Below are 4,830 nucleotides of genomic sequence, written 5' to 3'. Positions count from 1 at the left end.
GGTCGTGCCCGTCGGCTGGACCATCTCTCTTGCCAGAGACTAAGTCCAGTTTGGTTAATGATTTACCAGAGCTCCGTTCAGCGCGGCCGATGGTCTCAACCATTCCGGCCGCCGGCGGAGCTCCACCCGGGGCTGCAACCGGGTGAGGTCCGGGGCCCTCGGTCGTGCCCGTCGGCTGGACCATCTCTCTTGCCAGAGACTAAGTCCAGTTTGGTTAATGATTTACCAGAGCTCCGTTCAGCGCGGCCGATGGTCTCAACCATTCCGGCCGCCGGCGGAGCTCCACCCGGGGCTGCAACCGGGTGAGGTCCGGGGCCCTCGGTCGTGCCCGTCGGCTGGACCATCTCTCTTGCCAGAGACTAAGTCCAGTTTGGTTAATGATTTACCAGACCTCCGTTCAGCGCGGCCGATGGTCTCAACCATTCCGGCCGCCGGCGGAGCTCCACCCGGGGCTGCAACCGGGTGAGGTCCGGGCCCTCGGTCGTGCCCGTCGGCTGGACCATCTCTCTTGCCAGAGACTAAGTCCAGTTTGGTTAATGATTTACCAGACCTCCGTTCAGCGCGGCCGATGGTCTCAACCATTCCGGCCGCCGGCGGAGCCCCACCCGGGGCTGCAGCCGGGTGAGGTCCGGGCCCTCGGTCGTGCCCGTCGGCTGGACCATCTCTCTTGCCAGAGACTAAGTCCAGTTTGGTTAATGATTTACCAGACCTCCGTTCAGCGCGGCCGATGGTCTCAACCATTCCGGCCGCCGGCGGAGCCCCACCCGGGGCTGCAGCCGGGTGAGGTCCGGGCCCTCGGTCGTGCCCGTCGGCTGGACCATCTCTCTTGCCAGAGACTAAGTCCAGTTTGGTTAATGATTTACCAGACCTCCGTTCAGCGCGGCCGATGGTCTCAACCATTCCGGCCGCCGGCGGAGCCCCACCCGGGGCTGCAACCGGGTGAGGTCCGGGCCCTCGCTCGAGGGGAAGGCACCCCCGGCCGCGGCCGGTGCCCAGGCCGCCGCTTTTCCGACGGCCGAAAAAGTCGGAAAAACGGCCGAAAATCCGGGGAAATACTAGCCCAATCTGGCCGAACGGCCGTCGGGGCGGCGGGCCCGGTGCGGTCCCGGCAGACCTGGGGGCTCGAGCGGGGCCCTGTTTCGATTTTCCGCCTTCAATGCAGCAAAGTCAAAACTGGTTAATGAGTTGCCACATGTCATTGCCATCGCCTTCCTGCTATTCTGCAGGTACCCCGCCAACCCCCCGTGCCAGAAAATGCAAGTGGCCACCTCGGCGGGGTGTGCCCCGGTAGTCCTACCGGGGAAGGGGCCCGGAGGCCCCGCAAAACGGTTCAATCTCAACTCCATCCCCACTTCCGGGGGTAACTGGTTAACCAGCCTCGGGACTCCCCTGCCAGAAAATGCGAGTGGCCACCTCGGCGGGACGGATCCGCCGAGCTCTGCGGGAAACCGTGCACCCTGCCCCGCCACCACCGACCGGATCTGACTTCATAGAGCTCCGTGCGGCTCCCATTTTTGCTCTGCGGGGCCAGGGAGCCTCCGAATCGGAAGGACTACCGCCATCGCGGGTGCATCACTGCTGCCGGGTGGCCACGGCCTGCCAGCCCTCACCTGGACCCCCCCTCCTGCGCCAGGGGCCAAGTCCAGTTTGGTTAATGAGTTACCCGAGCTCCGTTCAGCGCGGCCGATGGTCTCAACCATTCCGGCCGCCGGCGGAGCTCCTCCGGGGCTGCAAACGGGTGAATTCCGGGCCCTCGCTCGAGGGGAAGGCACCCCCGGCCGCGGCCGGTGGCCAGGCCGCCGCTTTTCCGACGTCCGAAAAAGTCGGAAAAACGGCCAAAAATCCGGAGAAATACTAGCCCATTCTGGCCGAACGGCCGTCGGGGCGGCGGCCCGGTGCGGTCCCGGCAGACCTGGGGGCTCGAGCGGGGCCCTGTTTCGATTTTCCGCCTTCAATGCAGCAAAGTCAAAACTGGTTAATGAGTTGCCACATGTCATTGCCATCGCCTTCCTGCTATTCTGCAGGTACCCCGCCAACCCACCGTGCCAGAAAATGCAAGTGTCCACCTCGGCGGGAACACCTCCGGTAGTCATGCCGCCGAAGAGGTCCCGACGGCGGCATGAGGGGGTCAAATCCATCCCGATGGGGACCGACGGTTCTTTTTAAAAACGCGTTTTTTCGCGATTTCAACGGCCGGGCCGCCTCGCCCCGGGTCGCCACGACCCCGAACCGCCACCCGCCGGTCGCCGAAGCCGATAGAGCGCCGCCTACCGGTCATCAAATAATTGGTTAATGAGTTCCCCCGAAGTTGGTTAATGTTTTCCCGGCTGTTGCTTAGTCTGATCCCCGCAGCTCCTGATACTAAGGGCAGCTGCTTAATGTACTGCCCCCTGTTGGACAATGGCTTCCCCGCCGTTGGTTGATGCTTTACCCGCCTCTGGTGGATGTTTTCCCGAAACTGGTTAATGAGTTCCCACGAAACTGGTTAATGAGTTCCCACGAAGTTGTTTTCCCCGCTGCTGGTTCATTTGCACCCCGCTGCTCCTGATACTAAGGGCAGCTGCTTAATGTGCTCCCCCCTGTTGGACGAAGGCTTCCCCGCCGTTGGTTGATGCTTTCCCCGCCTCTGGTTGATGTTTTCCCGAAACTGGTTAATGAGTTCCCCCGAAACTGGTTAATGAGTTCCCACGAAACTGGTTAATGAGTTCCCCCGCGGTTGGTTGATCTTTTCCCGGCTGTTGCTTAATCTGATCCCCGCTGCTCCTGATACTTAGGGCAGCTGCTTAATGTACTGCCCCCTGTTGGACAATGGCTTCCCCGCCGTTGGTTGATGCTTTACCCGCCTCTGGTGGATGTTTTCCCGAAACTGGTTAATGAGTTCCCACGAAACTGGTTAATGAGTTCCCACGAAGTTGTTTTCCCCGCTGCTGGTTCATTTGTACCCCGCTGCTCCTGAGACTAAGGGCAGCTGCTTAATGTGCTCCCCACTGTTGGACAAAGGCTTCCCGGCCGTTGGTCGATGCTTTCCCCGCCTTTGGTGGAGGATTTCCCGAAACTGGTTAATGAGTTCCCCAGAAACTGGTTAATGAGTTCCCACGAAACTGGTTAATGAGTTCCCCCGCGGTTGGCTGATCTTTTCCCGGCTGTTGCTTAATCTGATCCCCGCGGCTCCTGATACTAAGGGCAGCTGCTTAATGTGCTCCCCACTGTAGGACAATGGCTTCCCCGCCGTTGGTTGATGCTTTCCCCGCCTCTGGTTGATGTTTTCCCGAAACTGGTTAATGAGTTCCCACGAAACTGGTTAATGAGTTCCCACGAAGTTGCTTTCCCCGCTGCTGGTTCATTTGTACCCCGCTGCTCCTGATACTAAGGGCAGCTGCTTAATGTACTTCCCCCTGTTGGACAATGGCTTCCCCGCCGTTGGTTGATGCTTTCCCCGCCTTTGGTGGACGTTTTCCCGAAACTGGTTAATGAGTTCCCACGAAACTGGTTAATGAGTTCCCACGAAGTTGTTTTCCCCGCTGCTGGTTCATTTGTACCCCGCTGCTCCTGATACTAAGGGCAGCTGCTTAATGTGCTCCCCCCTGTTGGACAATGGCTTCCCCGCCGTTGGTGCATGTTTTCCCCGCCTTTGGTGGAAGTTTTCCCGAAACTGGTTAATGAGTTCCCACGAAACTGGTTAATGAGTTCCCACGAAGTTTTTTTCCCCGCTGCTGGTTCATTTGTACCCCGCTGCTCCTGATACTAAGGGCAGCTGCTTAATGTGCTCCCCCCTGTTGGACAATGGCTTCCCCGCCGTTGGTGCATGTTTTCCCCGCCTTTGGTGGAAGTTTTCCCGAAACTGGTTAATGAGTTCCCACGAAACTGGTTAATGAGTTCCCCCGCGGTTGGCTGATCTTTTCCCGGCTGTTGCTTACTCTGATCCCCGCTGCTCCTGATACTAAGGGCAGCTGCTTAATGTGCTCCCGTCTGTTGGACAATGGCTTCCCCGCCGTTGGTTGATGCTTTCCCCGCCTTTGGTGGACGTTTTCCCGAAACTGGTTAATGAGTTCCCACGAAACTGGTTAATGAGTTCCCACGAAACTGGTTAATGAGTTCCCACGAAGTTGTTTTCCCCGCTGCTGGTTCATTTGCACCCCGCTGCTCCTGATACTAAGGGCAGCTGCTTAATGTGCTCCCCCCTGTTGGACGAAGGCTTCCCCGCCGTTGGTTGATGCTTTCCCCGCCTCTGGTTGATGTTTTCCCGAAACTGGTTAATGAGTTCCCCCGAAACTGGTTAATGAGTTCCCACGAAGCTGTTTTCCCCGCTGCTGGTTCATTTGTACCCCGCTGCTCCTGATACTAAGGGCAGCTGCTTAATGTGCTCCCGCCTGTTGGACAATGGCTTCCCCGCCGCTGGTTGATGTTTTCCCCGCCTTTGGTGGAAGGTTTCCCGAAACTGGTTAATGAGTTCCCCCGAAACTGGTTAATGAGTTCCCACGAAACTGGTTAATGAGTTCCCCCGCGGTTGGCTGATCTTTTCCCGGCTGTTGCTTAATCTGATCCCCGCTGCTCCTGATACTTAGGGCAGCTGCTTAATGTACTGCCCCCTGTTGGACAATGGCTTCCCCGCCGTTGGTTGATGCTTTCCCCGCCTCTGGTGGATGTTTTCCCGAAACTGGTTAATGAGTTCCCACGAAACTGGTTAATGAGTTCCCACGAAGTTGTTTTCCCCGCTGCTGGTTCATTTGTACCCCGCTGCTCCTGAGACTAAGGGCAGCTGCTTAATGTGCTCCCCACTGTTGGACAAAGGCTTCCCGGCCGTTGGTCGATGCTTTCCCCGCCTTTGGT

This window comes from Mustelus asterias, unplaced genomic scaffold (genome assembly GCF_964213995.1).
Source record: "Mustelus asterias unplaced genomic scaffold, sMusAst1.hap1.1 HAP1_SCAFFOLD_2812, whole genome shotgun sequence".
In the NCBI taxonomy this organism is placed as follows: Eukaryota; Metazoa; Chordata; class Chondrichthyes; order Carcharhiniformes; family Triakidae; genus Mustelus; species Mustelus asterias.
The sequence above is the reverse complement of the archived record's forward strand: the minus strand, read 5'-3'. Positions refer to the sequence as shown.